General features: G+C 27.3%; 1 protein-coding gene across 4 annotated transcripts in view; it reads right to left on the minus strand.

The window, feature by feature from the left end:
• Positions 1-27,737, minus strand: part of 5-HT7 (5-hydroxytryptamine receptor 7) — a 123,515-nt gene that overhangs the window by 77,445 nt on the left and 18,333 nt on the right. Inside the window, exons 1-2 of one of the 4 annotated variants that reach the window (XM_035867112.2) lie at positions 22,421-22,475; positions 22,181-22,341 (exon numbers count right to left, since the gene is read on the minus strand). The exons of 1 other annotated variant lie outside the window; for it this stretch is intronic. The gene's annotated coding sequence lies outside the window, so the exon portion shown is untranslated. Of the gene's footprint in view, positions 1-22,180; positions 22,476-26,733; positions 26,819-27,737 lie in introns of those variants that run through there. 2 more of the 4 variants (XM_035867108.2, XM_085656982.1) reach the window with 2 other exon arrangements.

A 27,737-nucleotide genomic window follows, 5' to 3' on the forward strand; every position in this document is an offset into this window, starting at 1 on the left:
TTAACACTTATTATCCATGAAAAAAAAAAAAGGAAAAAAAAAAAGAAAAAAGTGCAAGCTTACATTTTGATATCCGTGATATCGGCGATTAAAAAATTTTATCGGAAGGATTCCGTATTTTAATTAATCGTCTAATTGAAAGTTTAATAATTTCATTGCCGTTTTTTTTTTTTTTTTTTTTTTTTTTTTTAATGAATTTTCTGATAAACATCGTCGATATCGTCTGATTGTGATATTTCATTTAAAAAAATAAAACAAAAATCTAATCATGTTAAATATCTAATTGTATAATTAATATCCAAATGAAAAATTTAATGGAACTGACATTTAATTCGATTGCACGAAATAGAATGAAGTAAAATAAAATAAGATAAAATAACATCGTGTTTTTTTTAACCTTCACGAATCGAGTTTATAAAATAAAGTTAATTTTTTTTCCCTATTTCCTATAGTAGATCATTTTAAGAGACTTCGATGTTAAAGGAGAGCCACGATTTAATTAATTACTTAATTAAGAATCGTTAATCTGATTCTCCTGCGATAACAGTGTACTAATATCTAACTATATTAAAAATCTAGTGAAATTGTCATTCAAATTGAAAAAAGACAAAAAAAAAAAAAAAAAAAAACAAACAGAAGAAAAGAGGAAAAGAAAATAATAAAAATAAAATGAAATAAAATACGAATTGAATTGAACGATAAAATTAATTCTTTCCTATTAGATTGTATTAAAAAAAACTACTTCACTCGACTTCGACGTAAAAAGATGTGCCTCGATTTAATTAATTGGCTGATTAAAAAGTTAAATAAATTGGCGACTAATTTCTGAATTTTCTTTTTCCTTTTTTTTTTTTTTTTTTTCTAAAACAGAAATAAAACAGAAGAAAATAACAAAATTTTATGGACTCGATGTTTAATTTAAAAAAAAAAAAAAAATAGAAAAATAAAAAAAAAAGAAATAATAATAACAAAGGACGACAATAAAAATAATATCGTTTCGATCTTTACGAATGAAATTGGAACGAAAAAAAAAAGAAAAAAAAGAAAAGGAAATAAATAAATGAAGATTTTTTTTTAAGAAGCCACTAACTTTCAACTTTGATAAAAGCCGAGAGAAACTAACGGTCTATCGAAAGAAACGTCAAACACACAAACACTTTTTCTTGTAAGATAAGACAAAGAGCAATCGAGTGTTCAAAGTTGGAGTGGCGGATGACAAATTCGACGTTTCGTGGTTGGCTTAGAGGGGTTGTAAGATATCCAAGTTCGATCGACACGCTCGCTTAGGTATCCGCTTGTGTACTAACGTGTCGTGTGTGTACAGAAAAGAAAAGAAAAGAAAAGAAAAAAAAAACGAAAAGAAAAAAAAACAAAAAGAAAAAAAATATTATATACACAAACCAGGTGGTGTGTGTGTGTGTGTGTGTGTGGATATGTATGTATGAATATATACACGCGTGACACGTATATGTTAACACGAGCTGAAAGAAAGAGAAAAATAAAATAAAAATAATCTGAAAAGAACGAGCAAAAGAGAAAAATATGTAATAATTTTCATTGATGAATGTGAAACGCGTAATAAAAAATAAAAAGAAGATAAAGAAGAAGAAAAAGAAGAAGAAGAAATAAAATTAAAAAAATAAAATAAATAAAATAAAATAAAATAAACATGATCGTCAAATTTGCGAAATTGGATATTAAAACAAAGAAGAAAGAAAGAAAGAAAAAAAAAAATTCAAAATTTCGTAAATAGCTATATTCAAGCGTTCTATATTTATATATATATATATATATATATATATATATATATATATATATATATTCGATTATATATCGAACTGTAAAATTTTTTTCCGAGATACTCGGAAATACGTGATTTCGAAGAGTGATTAAATTAAAAGGGCCGATCAATTATGTTTTCGTTTTCGACTGAAAACCGAACAGGAAAAGTAGAATTTTTAATAGATACACCTACACCTATCAAAATTCTCTATCTGTATTTATGTATGTATGTAGGTGTTAGTAAATATATATATATCAAAGAGATGGATGATGAAAGAATACAATTTTGGGCAGGGAATTAATAAATGACGAACATCATTTGCTGTCCTTTAAACGACGTATCCAGAGTGCATTCGGCGTTGTTCTACTTTTTCATCGATAGAGAGAGAGAGAGAGAGAGAGAGAGAGAGAGAGAGAGGAAGAGAAAGAGAAAGAGGACATTATCGATCATATAAAACACGATCAAATTATTACATATATATGTCGAAAGTATATAGGTACAATGACGTTTCTCACGCGTATAAATAATTTCAATGAGAGAAAAAAGAATAGAAAAAAAAAGAGAAAACAAAGAGAAAAGAAATGTGTGTGTGTGTATGTGTGCATGTGTATGAAGGAAAGAGATCAATATTAACAATAATATTGGATCGGCCAATAAATGTACTATCCGAATATCTCAATATACAAAATAAAAAATATCAGTTTTGTTTATTTAAATATTAAATATTGAAACGTGCATGAGTAAACAAGGATAAACTACAGTGTTATATATATATTTATTAGAAATTTTGCAAATACAAACACATTTTGCAAAAAAACAAAAAATGAAAACGTACTAATAGTGTTTATCAAAAATAGTACTTATCAAAAATAATATTGCATACTTGAGAGTACTAATAGTCTTGCATTATTTATTTAGATATGAAATATTGAAGATTTTCAATAAAAAACAAGTTGTTATATTAATTAAACTATAAACTATAAAAAAAATTCGACATTACCTATTGGCCAGTCCAATAATAATAATAATAAAAATAAAAATAATAATAACAATGAATAAATAAATAAATAAATAAATAATCAATTGTGAAGGACAGATCGATCTTTTTTTCTTCTCTCTTTTTTTATTATTTCTTTCTTTTTTTTTCTTTTTTTTTTTATTGTGTATTCCATCAAACATTTCGTGTTAATAAATCGACCTATCTTTTTTCTATTTATTTTTTTTTTATTTTTTATTTTTAAATTTATCAAATATAACATGTTAAGAAATCAATAAGCGACTGTATTATATAAAACGCATGACTGAAGGAACGATTTCAATGTTATCATTTATGGAAAATTGTCATTGAAAAATATGATAAAAATCAGCAATCTATAAGTTTTTAATGTATAGAAAAACGCTGACACAAGCAACCCACATAATTTCTTAGAAAATACCACCCCCCCCGTCACGTAGAATCGGCCAAAGAAAAGAAGAGAAAAAAAGAAAAAAGATAAAAAAAAGAAAAAAGAGCTTCCAGCCTTTTATACACATATGTATGTGAGAACACGTACACGTACACACGTATACACACATACAAAGCGAAAGAGAGAAAAAGAGAGATATACAGACACAGACACAGACATACACACACAGAGGCAGACACACATATTAGGAACATATATATATAGACGATACTTCGTATGTAAATATGTACTTGAATATATAAGTATAGGTCTAGCCTTCACTAACACAGTTTAATACGAATGACAAGTAGTATCGGCGATGTCGAGTAGTCGAGGCGACAAAAACATCGTTTTTCTTCTACGACTAGCTATACCGATATCACCGTATAAAATTCTTAGAATCGACGTGGCGCACAGCATGTAACCCCCTTTTTTTATCCCTTTCTTTTTTCATCTAGGATCAGCAAAGAGTTCATTCATAAAAATATCAAACGTTATCTGATAGGAAATTCTTTCGAAGCTTCGTAAAAATAAAAAAAAAAAGAAAAAAGAAAACAAAACAAAAAAAAATAGAAAGAAAAGAAAAAAAATTGATGTTATTATAAAAAAAAAACCAAAAAATTATTGATTATTAATTTTATGATTTAATATTACGTCGTAAAAATAAATTAAATTTTTCTATTTCTATCAAGTGAATTACATTATTATTATTATTATTATTATTATTATTATTATTACTATTTATTATTAATTTTTTTATTTTTATATCATTGATATATACATGTACGATCGATCAAGATAATTTTTGCATCGATTATAAAAGAAATATTATAATAACCTTTTTATTTGCATAATTATACTGATACTTATTTTTGAACGTATTCAATAATCTTCTATACAAATCACACACACATATACGCGCGCGTTAGCACGAAATTTTATATTCATAATAAATGAAATAATTCTGAATGTTATAAAATAAATAACATATAAATATGCCCCCTAAAAAAAAAATAAATAAATCGTCTCTATCGATTTTTTTTCTTTTTCTTTTCTTTATTCCCTTCGATAATAATTAATACATCCGCGTGATCGATTAGGATAATTTTATCCTTAAGAAAGAAAGAAATATAATCTTATTTATATATCGGATACTTATTTTCGTATCGATACTCAATAAATATTAGTTTTTTATTTTATTTATATATATATATATATATATATATATATGTGTGTGTAATAGTTATAATCATTCAAACCCTCTTATCTCTTAATTGTAAGATTCAAGTGATCCATCTTATTTTATCTTAACTTTTCGAGAGACTATGACGAAGTAGTCTCGTTTAGTTCTTGATACGAGGTAATATAAGAAAGGAGGAGGAAAAAAGGAGAAAAGGGAAAAAAAGAAAAAGTGGAAAAGAAAGAGAGAGAGAGAGAGAGAGAGAGAGAGAGAGAGAGAGAGAAAGACAGAGAGAAAAAGGGAAGATTTTAGTGTCCGATCAGCCATCTACCGTATCCCCTTAATACAGCTTCCATATAGATGATAGATTATCTATCGGAAGAAAATTCTTTCGTGATCGTCTTTGATTCGTCATAAAATGATCTATATTTTTTATTTGATTTAACGTTTGTAGAGAGACACATTCGAAATTACTCGCTTATGTTGTCTTCGTACTTCGATTAGATGAAAATCGATACTCGTAATAAATTACATTCACATTCGAGATTCTATTACGTCAAATTTAAGAATGATTGTATTAGATTTTTCTTTCATTTTTTTTTTAAATATATAAAATATTAAAATAATAAAAATATATATTAAAATATAAATATAAATATATAAAATATAATAATAAAAATAAATATATTAAAATAATAAAAATTACTATAACAAGACGTTGTACTTAATAATGTATTTATTTATAAGAAGTATTTATAAGGAAAAGAAATATGCAAGAAGACCAAAAAAGATTAGAAAGGAAAAGAAAAAAAAAGAAAGAAAAAAGAAAGGAAAAAAGAAAAAAGAAGAATTTATGTTACATCAAAATATTATAAGCAAGAGATTTGATTATTATTTTAATTACGATTAATATAATTATATTAGAAATATAATTTACAAATTGTAGCAATTAAATAAGAAATTATTTATATTAATAAACATTTTTTCTCTCATAGAATTCTGTATAAATAACTACGTTCATATCTATGCTACAGTACCGTTTAATTCTTTCAATATATACAATATATACATAACCACTCCCCATACTAGGTTACCTGGCCCCCTACTAGGTTAGTCACACCGCCATCCAGTTTATCCCCATGCTCTTGGCAGTTAGCCCCGCCCCTACTAAGATAGCTCCGCCATCCATTGGCAATTAGCCTCGCCCCTATTAGGCTATGCCCCTCCCCTACTAGGTTATGCCCGTCCCTAGGCAGTTAGTTCCGCCCATCACTAGGATAGGCCTCGCCCTTGGATACTAAGCCATGATCCTTGGCGGATAGGACCCGCCACCTATTAAGATAAGCCCGCCCCCTTGAACGTTAGCCCCGCCCCTTGAGTAGATAGCCCCGCCCCTTGAGTAGATAGCCCCGCCCATCGCCAGGATAGGCCCCGCCCCCTGCTAAGATAGCCTCACCCCTTGGGTAGTTAGCCCCGCCCACCACTAGGATAGGCCCCGCACCCTGCTAAAATAGTCCCATCCCCTTGGGTAATTAGCCCCGCCCCTGCTAAGATAGCCCCGCCCCCTTGATAGTTAGCCTCGCTCCTTGGTTAGTTAGCCACGCCCACTACTAGGATATGCCACGCTCCTTAGCAGTTAGCCTCGCCCACTACTATATTAGGCCCCATCCCCGTAGCAGTTAGCTCCGCCTCCTTAGTAGTTCGCCTTAGTAGTTAGACTAATTGAAACATCATCGGAATTGAAATGAAGATAAGGGGTAAATATCGCGATTATGGATGATGGAAGATAATTGTACATAATTTCTATTCTAATTTGTCTAATTTATTTAATAAAAAAAAAAAAGAAAAAGTTTGTGTGTGCTCGTGCGAAAGGAGTAAAAGGAGTAAGACCGTTCGAACTGGTATAATATTTCTTGGAGCATGAAATCGAAGCAAAGCATTAAAGGTTAACGCTCTAATGTACGTACAATGAAAGAGGGAGAGAGAGTGAGAGAGAGAGGTAGAGAGAGAGAAAATGAAACAAGGAGAAGGTGCATTATACCATGCCTAGAGTTGTGCGATGCAACGACGAGGGCGGTTGCTGCGGGTGACGTAGCAAAATTAACTATACATTTTTTTGCTCGTCACGGCAAGCACGACAAAAGAGCGGTCGACTGCTAAATTGTATATCCAAGTAGAGAATGTTACTTATAATACTGATTCAGGAAAATTGTATAAGATATTACCTTTGTCTTTATCATTTTCAATCTCTCTCTCTCTCTCTCTCTCTCTCTCTCTCACACACACACATACACACACACACACAATCTTCACTCTCGCTGCTTTACTTTTCTTATCAATGAAGTAATAAAAAAAAAGATAAATTTTTTTAAAGAGAAAACATCGCGCTTATTATTCATATCGATTTTATAACATTGCATATTTAAAAAATAATAATAATGTTAATTGTTAGTCATATTGAAACGATAGAATTGGATTTGTATAGAATATTCTCCGTTTCACACTCTTTCTTGTTTATTTTTTCTGTTGTTAAAAAAAAACAATAATAATAATAATAATAATAATAATAATAATAATAATAATAATAATAATAACAATAATAATAATAATAATAATAATAATAATAATAATAATAAATAATAATAATAGTAAATTTTTTAAATAAAAAATTTGGATTCCAATGGAATTTTCTCTCTGCCTCCTTTCTCTCTATTTTTGACTTTTCCCTACTAAAAAAAAAAAGGAAAAAGAAATTGATAATAAAAAAACTGATCTCGTCTTTATAAATCAATTAGTTAGATAATAATTAACAATAAAAAATTCAATACTAAATATCAATACTAATAATAATAATAATAAAAACTTTTGTAAATACTTACAAAAATTAAGTTGTTAAAGGGATTGATGAAATAATGAAAAAAAACTAATGGAATAAATGGTTCATGGAAGTATACGTATGAAAATCCTTTGAACAGATCGAGGACTATTTTTTTCGGCAAAATTTTGCCAAGAGAAAGAAGAAAAAAAGGGAGGGGATAGGAAAAAAGAAGACAAAAAAGACGGAAATTTACGTTAGACACGCGAGGTCGAGCACCCGGAAGAAGTTAATGATGGCTTATATACATCAAAGGGGTCATCCCCGAGGTGTACAGGGATGGGTGGCATTAAAATTCAGCTTACGTTACCGCCATACGCAAAAAAAAGGAGAGAGAGAGAGAGAAATCCAGAGAGATTGAGCGAAAAATTCCTAGATGGACCAGAAAAAATTGTTCTAGACGACCTCAAAAGTTTCTGGATTAACCAAAAGTCATCCAAGCATGCAAAAAACGTTGGTTTTACAATCTGAAAAGAAAGAAAAGAAAAAGAAAGAGAAAAAGGGAAAATAATAATAAAAAAAAAGAAAAGAAAAGAAAAAAAGAAAAAAAGATTAATCTAAAAAGTCTCGAGAGTAAAATGGAGAATGCATAATTGATACGTTGAAAATCATCTGAGAACTTATCACCGATCCTACCTAGATGAATAACTTGGGAAAGTAATCCTCGAAGGACAGTTATCAGTTATAATTAAGTTGTATTTGCGTAGACGAGAAGGGTAGCTTCTACGATAAAGATATGAACGTTATGGGTCCATCTAGAAGTTGCGACGAACTTGATATTTATCTAAGCTTTGTATGAATTTCAGATGGAACTTCATCGACTTATGCATATATATATATGTATATATGTATGTATGTATGAATGTATGTATGTATATTATATATATATATATATATATACATATATATATATATATGAATATACACATTGTATATAGAAGGTATTTCTCTGCTTGATAATAACCATTCAGAAAGAGAGAGAAAGAAAGAAATAAAGATAAGAAGATAGAGACGACAAGATGATGATAGAAAATGTTAGTGATAAATTTCAATTTAATAATGTTAATGTATTAATTAAAAAGTTTGGACAAATGTTTATTATTAAATATACTTTCTTTGTTATAGTTATATATGCCGAAGAAAGAAAAGTGATAAAGTAAAATCTTTATATTTGATTATAAATTTTAATCTAATAATGTAAACGTCCTAGTTAAAACTTTAACATTTATATCATTAAAATATTCTTTTGCTATAACATTGCTTTTCTGCAATATTATAGTTATTACCAACATAAAAGAAAATATAATTTGTGTGTGTGTGTGTGTGTTTTGAAAGTTTGCCTGTACAAATTTATGTTTCCTTCCATAACTCCTTTCATTTTTAAATTCTATTTATGTTTACTCTTGAAGAACAATTATGTTAGCAGAGAATGAAATATATAGATAGATAGGTAGATACATAGAGAGAGAGAGAGAGAGAGAGAAAGAGAGAGAGAGAGAAAGAAGCTCATATTTTTAGGCTTGAGAGAGAGAGAGAGAGAGAGAGAGAGAGAAAGAGAGAGGGAGAGAAAGGAGCTCATATTTTTGGGCTTGAGAGAGAGAGAGAGAAAGAGAGAGAGAGAGAGAGAGTGCAGGATAGAGTGAAAGAGTAATGGAAGTAGAAGTAAGTGGTAGTGTTGGGGTTGGAGGTGGAAGGTTGGAAGGTTGAAATGAACGCGAACGTAAAAGTTAAAAGTTCGTCGAACAAGTAGAACGTCCAAACGCGACTGCTAGAAGGAATTTACGGCACAGCTGACGCTATTGAAAATGCCATGCTGCTCTATAACCACCATCAACATTACCGCCAACACCTCTTAGAACCATCGCATTGGTCAAACTTACGTTTTTCTTTCTTATAAGAGAGAGAGAGAGAGAGAGAGAGAGAGAGATTTATAAAAAAAGAGAAAAAGAGGTAAAGTTAAAAAGGAGGCCGGAGACAGGAAAGGAACAGAAAAATAATAGAAAAAGATAGAGAGAGAGAGAGAGAGAGAAAATTGGAATTGTGCGATTAATTGAATAGGTATAGGAGAAAGGAAAAAATGTTTGAAATCGCATTCGTAGTTCATCAAAAAAAAAATTTTTTCCACCATTTCTACGTCTGCATTTCCCTAATTTTTTCCTAAATGCGAAAATTTAAATATTGTAGGATCATTCTCTATAATATTTTCCCTTCGAACGAATGAGTGAGTGAGTGAGTGAGTAAATGGGAGAAAGAGAGAGAGAGAGAGAGAGAGAGAGTGAGAGAGTGAGAGAGTGAGAGAGAGAGAGAGACAAAGAGAGAAAGAAAGTCTCCTCTAGTTGCTTTACAAGCACGATAAAAAAGCTTTTTAAAAGTTTTAAATGAGAATAACGGGCATGGTGTCGTTGTTGTTTAGCGTACGACACGTTTCGTTTAAATAATACGTACGTTATTATTTTTCTTTTTTTTTCTCCATTTTTATTTTTTCTTTTCTTTTTTTTTTTTTTTTTTTTTAGGTTAAAATACGAGATTATAATACGAGCGCCAGTATTTCCGTGCATCGAGAAAAAGAACACAAAAAAAAGAAGAAAAGAATTTTTTTCTTCGTCACGTTCGTTTCAATAATTCAATATGTTTTCTGTATATGTGTATAATAATAATAATAATAATAATAATAATAATAATAATAATAATAATAATAATAATAATAATAATAATAATAATAATAATAATAATAATAATAATAATAATAATAATAATAATAATAATAATAATAATAATAATAATAATAATAATAATAATAATGATAATAATAATAATAATAATAATAATAATAATAATAATAATAATAATAATAATAATAATAATAATAATAATAATAATAATAATAATAATAATAATAATAATAATGATAATAATAATAATAATAATAATAATAATAATAATAATAATAATAATAATAATAATAATAATAATAATAATAATAATAATAATAATAATAATAATAATAATAATAATAATAATAATAATAGTCATAATAACAACAATAACAACAATAACACACAACAATGCAATGATAATCATGAATTTTTGATTGAATTTTGTTATTTTATTCAATGCTGATGTTTCCTGTACGCATGTAACATTTATAATAATAAATAAATAAATAAATAATAATAATAATAATAATAATAATAATAATAATAATAATAATAATATTAATAATAATAATAATAATAATAATAATAAATGACGATGACGACGACAATAATAATGATAATGATAATAATAATAATAAATTATGCATTGGCGACGATATACGTAATAATAATTATGATTATGTTGGTATATACTACGTAATACTCTTTCAATCTCGTATATCGCATTAAAGGACGATAAAATAATTTATAACAAATTATTATACAAGATGCGGGGATCTCGTATTTTACGAAATACCGAACATATTGTAAGGATATGGGATGACGGGGATGCAACTTCTTTGGAAATTTTATCACGACCGATGTTAACCTTACCATAAGAAGAAGAAAAAGAAGAAGAAGAAGAAGAAGAAGAAGAAGAAGAAGAAGAAGAAAAAGAAGAAGGAGAAGAAAAAGAAGAAGGAGAAGAAAAAGAGGAAGAAGCAAAAGCTTCTGCATCATACATTTTAGAAACATCCATTTTCCTTCTCTTCAATTTGTGTTTGTATTTCACGTGCAAATATATCTCGAAGAGATGTAAAAAGAATGGTGGAAGTAAAAGGGAGAAGGGTAGAAAAAAAGAAATCAGAAAAAATCAGAGAAGAACAATTGAAAAAATGAAAAAGAAAAAGAAGAAAAGAAAAAGAATTCGTCTACCATAACGTTAAAATTCAGCTGGCTTTTCTGTCGCAGAAAAATTCTAAAGCAAGAGCTTTCATTTTTTTTAATATACATATACATACATACATGCATATATACCTATACATACATATGTACGTATTGTAAGTATATCTATCTCTTCGGTTTCTTTTTATCTTTACTGATCGACTATCATTAAACGTTTTTAAAAAGCAGTCGATGTTCGTTTGTATCAAAGATCTGACGATATTCTTTTTATCTATTTTTCCTTTTTTCTTTTTTCTTTTTTTTTTTTCTTTTAGACGTCTCGCTAGAGACATTTTTTTTGCTTTTTTCTTTTTTTATGTTGACTGACGTTAATGGTCCGATCCGTACGCTCTCGTCTCTCTCTCTCTCTCTTTATCAGTTTTTCTTTTCTTCTTTTTTTCTTTCTTTCTTTTTTCATTCTCCTCATCTTCGTCTGAGAGCGAGAGAGAGAGAGAGCGAGAGAGAGAGAGAGAGAGAGAGAAAGAATATATAGGGTGAATCAAAAGATTCATCGATGATTATTAAAAATCGTTCACACCTTTTCAAGACACTTCACGTTAACTATTTCTTTCTCTTTTTCCTTTCTTTTCTTTTTTTTTGTTTTTTTTTGTTTTTTTTTTTTTAATATAGAACTACGAAAAGAATAAAGTATATAAAACGACAGGTATGTAAAACGTATCATTAAAGATTTATCGATTGTTACGCACGCAGATAAAATGGATAGACAGACACACGTGCTTGCGCACATTACACACATTATCCAATTGTTTCGATTGATCGATCGATCGAGCAGAATGGTCGAATTCATTGGAACGAATAGGATCGAAAGCGACGGATTTCGAGAGTGTGCATTATGTGTCGTGCTAACTAGTATTAAGGCATTTTAAAAGGAGGAGAATCGGAGGGGAGATTGGGAGATGATGGTAGCGGATCATAGAGGAAGAGAAAGAGGAGTAGGGAGGAAAAGCAGGTGTAGGGGAAGGGAGGGAGGATAGGAAGGATAAATTCATCCTAATGCACGTGAATCGACGATGACGATGACGATGACGATGACTAGTGGATATGAACGTATCGATCCATCGTAATATATCGGCCAATCTCTCTCTCTCTCTCCCTCCCCCCTCTCTCTTTCTCTACCTCTCTATCTCTCTCTATTTGCTACTAATTACTATATTGGGTATTATACGCTTGTGTTGTTAATGTTATTATTATCATTATCATTGCCATTATGCTAGTCCGATCACGCTCGATCATTTAATTCTAGTATTATTTCCTCTTCTCTCTCTCTCTTCCTCTCTTTTTCTCTCTCTCTCTCTCTCTCTCTCTCTCTATATATATATATATATATATATATATAGTAGAGAAAACAATAACGATAACAGACAATAATAGAAACAGCAACAAAAGTAATAATAATAATAATAATAATAATAATAATAATAATAATAATAATAATAATAATAATAATATAATAATAATAATAATAATAATAATAATAACATAATAATAATAATAATAATAATAACATAATAATAATAATAATAATAATAATAATAATAATAATAATAATAATAATAATAATAATAATAATAATAATAATAATAATAATAATAATAATAATAATAATAATAATAATAATAATAATAATAATAATAATAATAATAGAAAGGTAAAAAATTATGAATGAAGATCAAAGGAACATGCAAATATAAATGCGTTAACGAATCATATAATTAAACTAAACATATGTATTAATGTATGTGCTCGTGCTCGCGCGCGCGCGCGCGCGCGTGTGTGTGTGTGTGTATGCTCGTAAATAGATAATGCGATATAATGTGAATATGATAAAATCCATAATGACATCGAAATGGTCATGATACATCCTATTGCTGATCTCTATTTAATTCCCCTGATCAATCCACCAACCCGTACCTCATCTTTATTCTCAGGATTGAATTGCAATCGTTTCGTTCCAAAAAAAAGAAAAAAAAAGAAAAAAAAGAAGAAAAAAAAGAGAAAAATACAATGCGAATGGAAATGATTTTTGAGAACGCGTCGTTATATTCTACGATTTTCTTCTTCAATTTTTGATATTAATTATTAGCCACGTTATTATCGGCCAATTATTATGTCCTTTGGAAAAATTAAAGAAGAAGACGAGAAAAGAAAAAAAAATTTTTTTTTAAATTCTACTATTGTTTTTTATTTATTTTTTTTTCTTTTTTTTTTATAGAGAAATCGATAGAGGGAACAAAAGGAGAGGGATTAAGGGGGAGGGTTAGGGATGGAAGGAATAAAAAGAAGAGAAAGAGAAAGAGGAAGGAGGAGGAAGAAGAAGATAAAAAAATTAATCTTCGTTTAGAAAACATTGTTACTCACTGAATCGAAAAGGAAAGGAAAGGAGGGAGCAAAAAAAAAATGAAAAAGAAGAGAAGAAAAAAAGAAGAAGAAGAAAAAAGAGTAGAAAGAAAAGAGTTATTCCGTATCGGATCTGTAAGAATAGCAAAAGAGCAATTAATTTTCTCGATTTCTCGTCGTGACATTGGCTGCATCAATGGCAGCGATTCTCAATTATCGCTTGAAATCTCGGCCGAAAATTTTTTTTTCGATAAAAATTATTCTTTCTTCTTTTTTTTTTTTTTCCCCTTTTTTCTTTCTCTCTCTTCCTTTTCGAGCAACGTTTTAAACAGATATAAATTTACATCGTATGACATTTACGATTTTTTCTTTTTTCTTTTTTCTTTTTTTTTTTTTCTAACAGATACGCTTTCGACCGTATTATCGTCCTTTCTATGAAATTCTTTTCAAAGAATTGCGAATTAATTCGTCGTGCAATATTTAAAAATTAATTACGGCTCGACGAATATGAGAAGAACGAATCACATTAACGTAGCAAAGACGTAATAAGCAAGCATTGAATCGAGTCGAAGATCGTTATATGTGTATATATAAGTAACTACATACTTATATGTTACATATCGTTAGATCGCTACAATCATTAGACGGCAATTGAGAAACACTGATAGACAATGTAGAATGGCGTCCATATACATTGTAATAGTAGATGACTCTTCGATAGATACTCACGAGCATTATATTGGAATTTCGATTTGTTTAGCTCGTTGAATATCACGATTTCGTTAAACCAAAATAGAACGATACTAGATCGTACCGATACTGGAATTTGTAGTATCCGACAAAGAGAAAAGGGGGGGACAGATAGATAGAGAAAGAGATAGACAGACAAATAGACAGACAGGCAGAAAGAGAGAGAGAGAGAGAGAGAGAGAGAGAGAGAGAGAGAGAAAGAGAGATAGAGTACTATTGAGTACGTGGTTCATGTTGAGTAAACATGGATCATTTTCCACGCAACAGATCGTTTACAAAATCGTCGTTCGCATTATCGTCAATAACAAGACAAAGGTATATTCGTTTTTGATAAAGAGACAATTGTTCGCCTTGTAAAACTGATAAATCGATTTAAATATAAATTTAAGTATTATTATAACGCGATTTAATTCAATATTTTTCATTAATATATATATAATAATAATATACGTAATAATCATCAACGATCCGAAAAAGAAAACTAATACGAATTTTTAAAACTAATACGAAAAAAAAGGGTCAATTATATCTGTGCTTTACGTATTACGAACAAAAGTTTAATAACCAATACTATATATATGTATCAGGTACAATAGGTCAATGACCTGTGATATTTTATTAGTTATACATATATATATATGTATATGAGAAAATTTCGAATCAATAAATCCTACAAATTTTTAAATATTTATATATATATATTATTTATTTATTTATTTATATTTATATATATATACACATAAATTCTATCTTGTAATATGTTAACAAAATAATAAATATTATATGTTTGTTAATAATGCGTTTAAATGAAAAAGACATCATATATATATATATATATATATAAAATAAATTCGATGATATTTAAAGATAATCGAGCAATCGTCGCGTATACAATTTCAGTACATTGGCACGATCAATCAAGTTTTATTTCTTCCTGACCTTCTTTCACGACCAAGAGAAAGAGAGAGAGAGAGAGAGAGAGAGAGAGAGAGAGAAAGAGAGAGAGGGAGAGAAGGAGAGAGATAGAAAGAGGAAGAGAGTGAGAAAGACAGTTCTTCAGTGGATCCTTTTCTGGTCGTTCATTCGTTCGTTCGTTCGTTCGTTCGTTCACGAGTCGAGAAAAGCTTACGCAAGCTCTACTTTTCGAAATGACACAAGTTTCGTAACGTAATATATCACGTAGTTGATATAATACGATGAAAGTGGATTATTTCGTTTGGATTAGATTTATTAAACTTTGAAAGAAAAGATGACGGACGATATTAGAGATAGATATGTGTGAAATGTGTCCGTGTAAAATTTATAAATATGTACGAGAGACAACTTAACAGCTTAAGATGCTTCTCCATTCCCCTCTTCACCACCCCATCTTATTCCTACTTATTTTCAAAAAAGAATAAATTATTGATAAAGAGATCGAATTTATTTTTAATAGACCAGTGATTTTTTTATAATATATATATATATATTTACACTTTTTGTTTGATTTTATAAAAATATAATTACATTATTTTTGAAAAAACATGAAATAAGAAAAAGAAATCGAAAGAAAAAAGGAATTATTTCTAAATTGAATAATATGCACATTAATTTTTTAATGATAATGATAATAATTATAATAGTAATAATAATATAAATACACATATATATATATAAATTATTTTCTATATTTTTGAATCCCAAAAAAAAAGAAAAAGTGAAAATAAAAGACTAGATATATTGAGATTTTTATCGCGATATTACGGTATCGTTATGAATCAACGAAATATTATTCGAAGCATTCTCAGTATGTGTGGTGGAAAAAAAAAGAAAAAAAAAAGAGGGAGAAAGAAAAATAGAGAAAAAAAGAATGAAAAAAATAAAAAAAATAAAAAAAATGAAAGGATATAAGATTTTTCTCCTTCCATAAATTCTTTTTTTCCCCCTCAGTTACATAAAATTACCCTCGTTAATTAATATCAAAATATCTTCAGGATGTTAGAACGCTCGCTTTATATTGCTACTATCATGTATAATGCAACCATTTTCTTAAAATGTAATATACTGCACGATCAAAAAAAAAAAAGAAAAAAGAAAAAAAGAAGAAAAAAGAATAAAGAAGAAAAAAGAATAAATGGAACACCGATATTTTCTTTCCTTTTCTAATAACAATATCATACTTCCGTTATAAAAATTCTTTTTCATTTATTTTCTTGGATAAAAAAAAATTACATCTTCATTGAACGATAAAGAAATACTTTCGAGAGAAAAGAGAGAGAATGAGAGAGAGAGAGAGAGAGAGAGAGAGAGAGAGAGAGAGAGAAAGAAAGAATGTGTGTTCGTTTCATTATTATTATTATTATTGGATAATGTAAAATTATTTTTTCTTTTTTTTTTTTATTCCACAGATACCCAAAAGCATATGAATCTATTAATTTAGCTGATGTTATTATTTGTTTTTCTTTCTTTTTCTTTTTTTTTTTTCTTTTTCTTAATTCACTAAGATACCCAAAAATATTTTTTTATTTATACAGCAAAATACGTAATATGTATCGATACCAATAATATATTATACCAATAAACCCATATGTATCAGTATATAAAAGATTTTCTTATCAAATATATACGTATATTTTAAATTTTCATTGCAAGTGTACGAACGGAATACGACTTAAGTACCTAGCTCTCTCTCTCTCTCTCTCTCTCTCTCTCTCTCTCTCTCTCTCTCTCTTTCTCTTTCTTTCTCTCTCTTTCTCTTTCTCTCTCTCTCTCTCTTTCTCTTTCTCTCTCTCTGTCTCTCACTCTCTTTATTTCTCTTTCTATTTCTCTTTGCTCGCAGTTCCACTCGACACCTTATACGATGAGAACACTCGAGAAAAAAAAAAAGAAAAAAGGGAAAAAAAGAAAGAAGAAAAAATAAAAGAGAAAATGAGAAAATATATAGACGAAACGCGAAACGTTTTTTCTGAGAGTGCTCCTGACATAGAACGAGATAGAAACAATTATTATAAGAGAGGAACATCTACTCATTTTTTTTTCCTAAAACGTACATTTTTTTTTTTTTTTTTTTTTAATATTATTTTCGAGAATTAGAAAGAAAACGACAGAATAAATGAATAAAATGAGATCTTAAAGTATTTTTTTACTTTCTAATCACAAAATCTTCAAGTTTAATCATCATCGTCGAAGTTAAAAAATGTCAAATTATCGGATGAACATAATATTTTGTAATTTTTGATTCTTTTTTTTAATATATATAACTCGAAAATTATAAAAAAAAAAGAGAAAAGAAAAAGAAAAAAAAAAAGGAAGAAATAATCAAAGCTTGATGCTAAGATAATAAATTTCTCTAAATCTTTCTCGAGTTTCTAATCAGCAAATCTTCATGTTAATTATCATCATGTGAATCACAAGTACGTGATAGATAAACTCTAACGCGTTACGTATATTAGTACGAGTAATAAGCTTGCTCGCGTGCGTTCTGCCGTATTCCAGGCCAGTTTAAGTGATAATGGAATCTCATAAAGCGCGCAACGCCCTGACGCGACACATAATTTAGACTCGGAATTAACTCGTAACAAACTTCGGCCGGTGTTCCCGTTTAAATCGACAACATAAAGTAGATCGACGTAATACGCCATGAGAATAAAATTTTTAAATCATTTTAAACCGCACCAAAGACGATATATACGTAATATTAAAGAAAATTCATTAATTATGCTAAAATTATATATCCACAGATAGAAAATATTTAACACGGGGAATTATTGTTTTACGCAAATATTTTTAAATATGTTTGATTTTATTTTTATATTTTATTTAAATATATCATTTTTCCTTTTTTCTTTTTTTTTTTTTTGTTTTTTTTTCTTCTTTTTTAACGTTATAAAGTACATAAAGTCAAATAACATACTTTAAAAACAAAAATATTATTAACTGTTATAAATACCTTATATATATATATATATATATATATATATATATATATATATATATGTATGTATGTATAATAAAAATACGAGAGATTAATTTAACAAAGTAATTATTTTTAGCGATATAAAGTTCAATTTTGTTATTTCATTTGCATATCATTTTTTTTTCATTATAAAATAACATTCCTTAAAGGCAAAAATTATTGGCTATTTAAATAACTTTTATATATATATGTACAATAGCTATCGTATATTTTAATAAATTATATTTATAAATTATATATATATATATATATATATATATATATATATATATATACAGAAAACCATGAAAAAATATTTAAATTACAAATTATTTTACGCTTTATTAAAGTCCAATTAATTTTAATTATTTCATTATTATATTTGTATTTCATTCACTCTCGCCGTCTCTCTCTCTCTCTCTCTCTCTCTCTCTCTCCTCCTCTCAATTATTTTCTTATTTATCTTTGGTAAAAAAATTTCAACGTACTCGGTAAAGAAGAATGGTATAGAAAATTTTTCCTTTTTTTTTTTCTTTCTTTCTTTCTTTTTTCTTTCTTCTTTACAAGATTATAAACAAAAACAAGACGAATAAATTTATATCTCTCGTCGAGTAAAGAAATATGTACGTAGATGTTTTTAATTAGTCAATCGTACTTCTTTTTTTTCTCTAGTCGTGTCATTTAAATACTCACTAATTCATCGTTTTTTTTTCTTTCCATTTTTTTCCCTTCTTTTTTTCTTTTTTTTTTCGAGAGGTACATTTACAAAAGAGAGTTCCGCGAAAGCTTAACAAAAAATTCTATTACCCAACAAAGAGAGAGATAGAGAGAGAGAGAGATAGAGAGAGAGATATAGAAAGAGATAGAGAGAGAGAGAGAGAGAGAGAGAGAGATCAAATTAAAGTGCGATACGCGATTATTTAAAAGGTAACGTACGTCGGAACGTCAAACCAATTACGAATCTTTGTTCGTAGTCACTTTTACAACGGATATGAGTTGTTGATAATTAATATGGAGACTATTATTAAATTCATATCGATAATTTATCCACCCACCCCTTCCTCCACCTCCAACCCCATCCTTTATCCTTTCGTTTATCCCTTGAGATAAAGAGAAAATTTATTCCGGTTATCTAATGATGAACACGATTTAACGTGAATTAAATTTAATATCAAATTGATTCGCAAAACGAATAAATTATATTTCTTATCGTAAATGATAATCTATATTTAATTATACATCAAATAGAATACGTATTATCGTAGAAGGGACGATAATTAATTGTCACGAAATATCTAAATATATACATACATAATGATCTATATATTCGTCTCTATGTATATATCTACGTACATATGTACGTACGTATCTATTTATGTATATATGTATCTATTTATATATATATACATACATATATATATATATGCATCTATTAATCTATATGTATAAATGTTTAGTGCTTTACGATAAGCCAAAAGTTTCTTCAAGTGGCATCGTTAAATTCGGTTTATAATCGTCCACGATTCGAATCGACTTTGAAACGAATGGACTGTTTTAATGACACTCGTAAACCGATTTACATTTCTAATATACATTGAATCTAGTTAAAGAACAACTACAATCAATATGCAAATACTAAGGAAATCGTTGCGGATAATGTCTTTCCACCTTAGTAATATTAGATATTAAATAGCTCGTCGATTTTCTTTTCCGTTGCAGGGATTAATTTCCTATGGAGGGAATAAAAAAAATGAAAAAAAGAGAAAAAGAGAGAGAGAGAGAGAGAGAGAAAAGAAAAAAGAAAAAAAGAGAAAAATGAAATTTTATCTCTAATAAATAATACCATTTCTTTATTCAATTTCCAATTCATTTTTTGGTCTTTTACTCTTGTATTGCAACAAAAAAAAAAAAAAAAAAAACAAAAGAAGAAACGAAATTACAGATCTAATAAATGGTAACATTATTTTATTCAGTACCAATTTATTTGCTGTTTTATTATATGTATAAAAAAAAAAAGAAAAAAATAAATAAATAAACAAAGAAGAGAAAAAAAAGAAGAAAGAACGAAATTTCGTTTCTAAAAAAATAATACGATTTCCATTGTTCACTTTCAATTAATTTTTTTCTCCGTTTCCTATAAAAATTTAAAAAAATCATTAAAGAAAAATTGATTGTTGTTTATCGGATAAATATTTTCAAACAATTACTCTTTTAATCGACATCGATATCTCAAACAAATCAATTGACAAATATTTACAATAAAATATTGTTAAGTAATATATATAAGTGGTTAATATTATAAAAACCAGTTGAGTATTTTCAATCAAAATATTTGTAAATCTGATAACTCGTATTTTTTCTTGATTTTTTTTTTTTTTTTAATATAAAGAAGAATGATCAATAATAAATATTTATTTAAACAAAATCCAATATACCATACCGACATTTAATTATTTATAAAAATCGAAAATATTCAGTTATTTACATGTGTGTGTAACATCGTTTAATCAAGTATACAAATAATTATGTAATAATTAATTAAGAAAAATGTCGATCAAACGAAATTGGAAATTGTTCTTTTTTTTTCTTCTTTAAACCGACGAAAAAAAAACCAAAAAAAAAAAGAAAAAGACAAAAAAAGGAAAAGAAAAAAATTAATCCTCATTTTTTAACACGTCCGCTTTTTGGATTTTACTAAAGTGAAATATTTTCGAATATCGTTTTCTTAAAATGATTATTTTCATCCGCAAAAGAGAGAGAGAGAGAAAGAGAGAGAGAGAGAGAGAGAGAAAGAGAGAGAGAGAGAGAGAGAGAGAAAGAGAAATATGGAAGAAATTTTCTGAATATTTTTTTTTTTATTTTCTTGTCCTTTCATCATTGATATTACATTCATTTCCACATCGTCGCGAGCAATTAAAGCACTAATTTCGATGTCTCCCTAGGCAATCAAGCCATTCTACATCCCTGAATTATTCTACCATCTCGATCGAAAACCCTTTTATTAAAGGATTGACTACCAATTTATTTTCGAAATTTTACGAACGAATTTTAATTCCGATAGAAAAATGATTATCGATGGTAAAAGGTGTGTGCGCCCGCGTGTGTGTGTGCGTGTGTATGGGGGCGGATGGTGTGAGTTAGAAAGGGATAAATTAGGATAAAGTTATACAGAAAATATTTATCGATTCCAAATTTAAATATAAATTTAACTTAGATGATTTTTTCTTATTTAAATTTTATTTTTTTTTATTTTTTTTATTTTTTTATTTTTTTTTTTTTATGAAAGTATAAAATCTTCGAAATTCGTTTGTTTTAAATCCGACAATTCTTTGTCTATTTATTTAACGATTTGTAACGGGTCTCGTTTTGTGAAAGAGGAGAATGGTTAAAAGAGAAGGAGGAATAAAAAATTTTTTTTCTGCAAGTACTTGACTGCGATATTAAAATTCTCCTTGTTAACTCAGGCTACATTTACAAGATAAAATAATTTCTCGTTTAATACCATATTATGTGTTACGCGAATACGCATGTATCCATTAAATTCGTATAATAACATTTTTATAAAAGCTTCTTCAAGAATTTTAACCTTATGAAAAACGAAATCATTATTATTATTATTATTATTATTATTATTATTATTATTATTATTATTATTATTATTATTATTATTATTATTATATTATTAATATATTGATACAAATTTTAATAAATATTTAATGAAATTATTAATAATATCAGATTTTTTTTTTTAAACTAGTTATTGGTCAAATATGTCCGTATAAAAATAATGTTAAAAAATTATTATTATTAATGAAAGAAATTTTTACGAAAGATTTATATACATAAATACGTAATCGAGATTAATCGTAAGAATATCGCAAAATTTGATATCTTCACGTATCAATAACGATTTATTTCTGTATTTATTATTTTTTTTCTTTTTGTAAATTTAATTAGAACATCGATAAAGAAAAAGAAAGAAAGGAAATATTTACCTCTCTGAAAAAATTTCATATTTTCGAAGTATGAAGCCATCTTGTCTGATAAAACGATTACAACGAAACGAAAGAGTGACACCAATGTCTCGTAAATGATCAAACAGGAACAATGATTTTTTTTCTTTCCACCTCGTGAATTTATTCTCATCGATTCTTTTCTACGAAGAATGCAACGTCGATGAATTTCTTTAATCGTTAAAACGATCGTCTTAATTTGTGAACGTAATTGTTACGTACGACAAAGAAAAAACGTATAGATAATCCTCAAACACTTCGAAAGTTCTTCGAACACGAAACGATCTGATCGCCATCTTGGAAAATACGGTTAATTGGTTCGATGAGCTTGCACGTAGATCATTTGTTAACCGTGATTGGTCGATATCGAGTGGATTACTTCGCTCGACCAATCGCAGAACTTTCAAGGATTATATAACTGTGTGTTACAGTTTTAGAACCAAGTTTCGACAAGGTGAATAATAAAAAAAAAAAAAGGAAAAAAAAGAAAATAAGAAAAAATACAAAATATTAAAATTAATAAAAATATGACGATAGGTAATAATACACTAACAAATTGTTCTTTAATATCTATTTGAAAAAATTAATGAAAAATTTTTTCAATGTTACATACACATATATGTATATATGTATGTATATATATATCGTAGTTTCTAACAAAATAATTTCATAAGATTAATGTACAATAAGACGAAGTAACTATGCAGTGACAGATTAGAGAAAATATAATACTTGCAAAATAAATTAAATTTTTCCGGGAACAAAGGAAGATAATAACGCAATTAAAAATGAATTTTTAAAGCAATGATTCTAAAAGATTATAATAAAAACTATCGAAAGTAATAATGCCAGTTCTATGAAGATGGCGCATGTGGTACTTCAACTTCACGAAGTTACGTTATTTGCATACAGCGTACAGTGTATATATGTGTTGTGTAAGCTCACGCGTGTGTAGTTATAATTATTTTTAATATATTGATAGTCTTAAAAAAATTTTCTAAGGACATATATGTATAGGGGAACGTATACATTTATTCACGTTTAATAACGATTAATACGTAATTGAAATAATAAAAAATTAAAAAATATATTTCATAAAAAAAATATCATTAAGAATGTTCAAATAATTTTTTTTTTATTTTTATTTTCCATATATTAATATCTCTAATAAAAGTTTTCTATCAACGTACTTACATATGCATGTTATTACGTATGCATGATCAGATCACGTGATTGAATTCGAATACGAGTTTAAGTCGATAAAACAAAAAAAAGAAGTAAGGTACATTTAGTCTGTATATTTTCACGTCGATTCTGGAAAACTCATTTTTTCGTTAATGGGCCGAAAATGTTACAATGGAATATCTATAATTACATAAAATGTCCATTATCGTTCGGTTATCTATAATCCATCGATGAAAATAGAATACGGTCTATTTTATTCTACGTTGTATCTCATTTTATTCGAAATTTATTAAAAGTGTTGTGTGTATATGTTATGTGTCGTGTGCGTGTACGTGGCTGCATGTATATGTGAAATACGAGAAATGAATTAACGCGTATTAATTAGAAAATGTATTTCAACAACGGAATATGTCCGCGACAATTATTTCAAATCATTTTTTCAAATGTCTAATAATTAATTATGAAAGAGAATAGGACAATTAAATCATATTCAATGTACATTAGTTCTTTTCAAGTTCTTTTCTTTTCTTTTTTCTTTTTTTTTTTGTCAGTGCTTTTTAGGTTAACGCGTCACGTAAGTATATACGTACGTAATATTAATTATGCTTTTCTTTTCTTATTCCTTTTTTTCTTTTATTTTTTATATGATGCATTAAATATTTTTGTATTAATTTTCTACCAATAAGAATATCAATCTCAATATTTGTATTTTGATTCTTTTTACAAATTAAACTTTTTAGGTTATACGGGTTAATATTTTGAAAATATATGATATTTGTTACGATCTCCCTTTTCTTTCTTTTCTTTTTTTTTTTTTTACATGGTACATATGTCTTTTTTTTTTTATTAATCTTACGAATAGAAATATTACATTTTGTTTATATTTGATTATTCAAAAAAAAAAAAGAAGAAAATAAACAAAAAAAATCGATTATCCGAGAACAAACTTTTTCAAATTTATGCAGGACTATATTTTTTGTTTGATTTCGCGTATAAAAATATTATTTTTATTTATATTTCATTATTATTACATTTCTTTCTTTTTTTCTCCTCCTTTTTTAAATATATTTTTTTTCACTTATACGGATTACTATCTTCAAGTACGTGATATTAATAATATTTCTTTTATATCATACATATGCTTTCTTAATTAACTTCGCGACTATAAATGTTACTTTTGATTTATATTATTTAAAAAGAAAGAAGTTTATTATTTAAATATAAATTTTTTTCGGAATATTTTATTAGGTATATTAAATATATACGTGATATTGATCATGGATTTTTTTTTTTTTTATTACATGCTACACACATTTTTTATTTTTATCCTATATATAAAAATATTACTTTTGATGTATGTTTGATTATTAATAAAGAAAAAAAGAAAAAAAAAAAGAAAAAAGAAGGGAGAGAGAGAGACAGAGAGAGAGAGAGAGAGAGAGAGAAAAGGAAGAAAAGTCGATTATCTGAAAATAAACTTTTTATGAGGATAAATAGGACAAGAATATATATATACATACATATATACATATATACATATATACATATATACATATATACATATATACATATATACATATATACATATATAGATAGCCAAGTCTCGTTTATGACCACGATTTGGTACACGATTTCATAACGCTGGCACACACACACACACTTATACATACACATATACATATACACACATACATATATTACTACATCGATGCACGATGTTTCATTTGTCAACTTCGTCATAGCTCTATGTCCGTAGTTCTTCAACAGAATCGTATGAACTATGAACTTGCACACAGTGTTAACTCCAGTAGCTATCGTTCCACAGTAAAATGCTATTATTCGTTGTCGTACAATGCATGAACTTTGATAGTAAGATACGAGAAAGGTTAGCTATGGTAGTACGACGAGAGAACGACGTATTTCTATGGTGAATTCGATATGTGATATTGTAGAAGAAAAAACAAAAAAGAAAAAAAGAATAAAAACGAAACAGGAAAAAGAAAACAAAATGAATGAAAAAAGAAGAAAAAAATTAAGGAATAACAAAAACGAAAAAGGAAAAAGAAAACGAAATGAATGAATGAATGAAAAAGAAAGAAAAAGAAAAAAAATGAATGAAAAATGTTACGAACTTTTTCAGAAAGTGACGATTTAAGTTGGTTGAAAAGAAAAATTCAAGATAATTTTACTTGTCTTCACAAGTTACTGGAGGATATAACAAATTTGTGATCGTATATGGTATTCTTGTAACTTTGCTGCTGACTTTGAAATGTGACAAATAGGATGAATGGTTTGGTTTGAGCCTTTGAAAAGTTCCTAAGGTTAGTTAATTTAAGAAATTAATCGTTCTTTTTTGTAACTTTTTACTCAGGGCTAATTTTTTTCTTTTCCTTTATTTATATCTTTTTTTTTTCTTTCTTTCTTTCTTTCTTTCCTTTTTTTTTTTTATTTTTTCCTTTAATTACTAGTCACAACTGATAAAACTACGAGGGTAAGACTTGCGAGTCTAAAAAAAAAAAAGTTTCGCGAAAGAGAAAGAAAAAGGAATAATTGATTTTTAAAATCATCTGAAAACTTTTGGCACGTACTATCATTTTCGACGATATTTAAGATAAACTAACGTAATTTATGTCTCTTTTATATGGTGAAAAGAGAGGAAAAAATAAAAAAAAAAATATACGTTATTTTATTACATTCAAAAGCATTGTGAAAAGTAATTAATTATGTATAATGTATAAATAATAATAATAAATAAATAAATAAATAAATAAATAAAAAAAGAAAAGAAAATATAGAATCAATATGCAATCAAAAACAATATTTTTCTTATCGAGAAAACTTGGTTTGTATGTGGATAATTTGAAAAGAAGATAAAAAAAAGAAAGCAGAAGAAAAAAAAATTAATTATAAATATTTCCAAGCGCGTAATATAATAAAAATGTCGAACGTAATTAGGTCTTTTGTAGAAGGTCAAAAAGAAAAAGTAGATAAAATAAATAAATGAATAATCTATATATTATATTATTAATGTATAATTAATAATAAGAAATGACATAGTAATCAAGGAAACAATCTGTTTAATCAAGTATCGTTGAAAAGATATCGTAGATCAAATTAGAATCTTTTCAAATCTTCAAATTATCCCGAGGACGAATAATCTCGAATTGATCGTTTATCTTCTTTTCATCATCAAAAAAAAAAAGAAAAAGAAAAAGAAATAGAAGTAGAAAAAGAAAAAGAAGATCTCGAAGAATCTCAAATTTCATTTTCTTCGAATTAATATAAAGATGTTAACAAATTATGAAATATCTCTCAGAGATATCTAAAAATATATATAAATATCTACTTACTTATTGTTTAGTACCATTAGCGTTAGAAAGATTTATGGGTCACTTTATACAATACATTTCTACACCAATCAATCCAAGATTAGACATTAACACATACACGCTTACATAGGTATGTGTGTGTGCGTGTATATTTATATATATATATATATATATATATATATATAACGTATAAAGTTTCTCGTTCTTTTCGACTTTACTGATGTACGTCCATACATACACCTACATATGTATGTTCAAATCTATATATATATATATATATATATATATATATATATATATATATATATGTAGACGTTTTCAACGCGAAAACCGCGACACGACTGTAATATCTGTTTCTGAAAGTTTCACGTATATATGTACCATGAACCCGCGCGCGATAAGATATGACCAGTTTTGAATAACGCGACGGCGATAGTATTGCATATGCTGCTTTTTATTACTTCAAAACGTTCTCTTACTACTCCTACCCCCATCCCATCCTCTCTACCCTTCACTCACCCATCTAACCTATATATTCTCAAAGTTTACGCGAATACGCGAATGGTTATTTTTGAATTTCTTCATTAACTCTATTTCTATCTTTAAAAATTTTATAATGGGAAAATTAATAATAGAAAAATTATATGAATAAAATATTATAATTTTCCTATTAAAATTTCTCTTTAAAAATTATATAACCAGGGAAATTAGTAATAGGAAAATTATAAAATATTATAATTATAATAATAGCGTGATATAAAAGTGTAACAATATTAAGAAATTGAATTTAACAATTTCTTTTTTATTTTCTTTCATTTTATTTCTTAATTTTGTTGGTATTTTAAAAATTACATAATAAGAAAGCTAGAATAGTATATATATATATATATATATATATATATATATATATATATAATTATTAAAAACAGAAAAAGAAAACCTACAGAACTTTTAATGCAAATAATAGAATTAATTTTGCAAAAGAAAAAAACAAAAGAATAAAATGTAAAATTACGCGACGTCAT

The sequence above is a fragment of the Vespa mandarinia genome, chromosome 5 (genome assembly GCF_050613455.1).
Source record: "Vespa mandarinia isolate Hongniang chromosome 5, ASM5061345v1, whole genome shotgun sequence".
Classification (NCBI taxonomy): domain Eukaryota; kingdom Metazoa; phylum Arthropoda; class Insecta; order Hymenoptera; family Vespidae; genus Vespa; species Vespa mandarinia.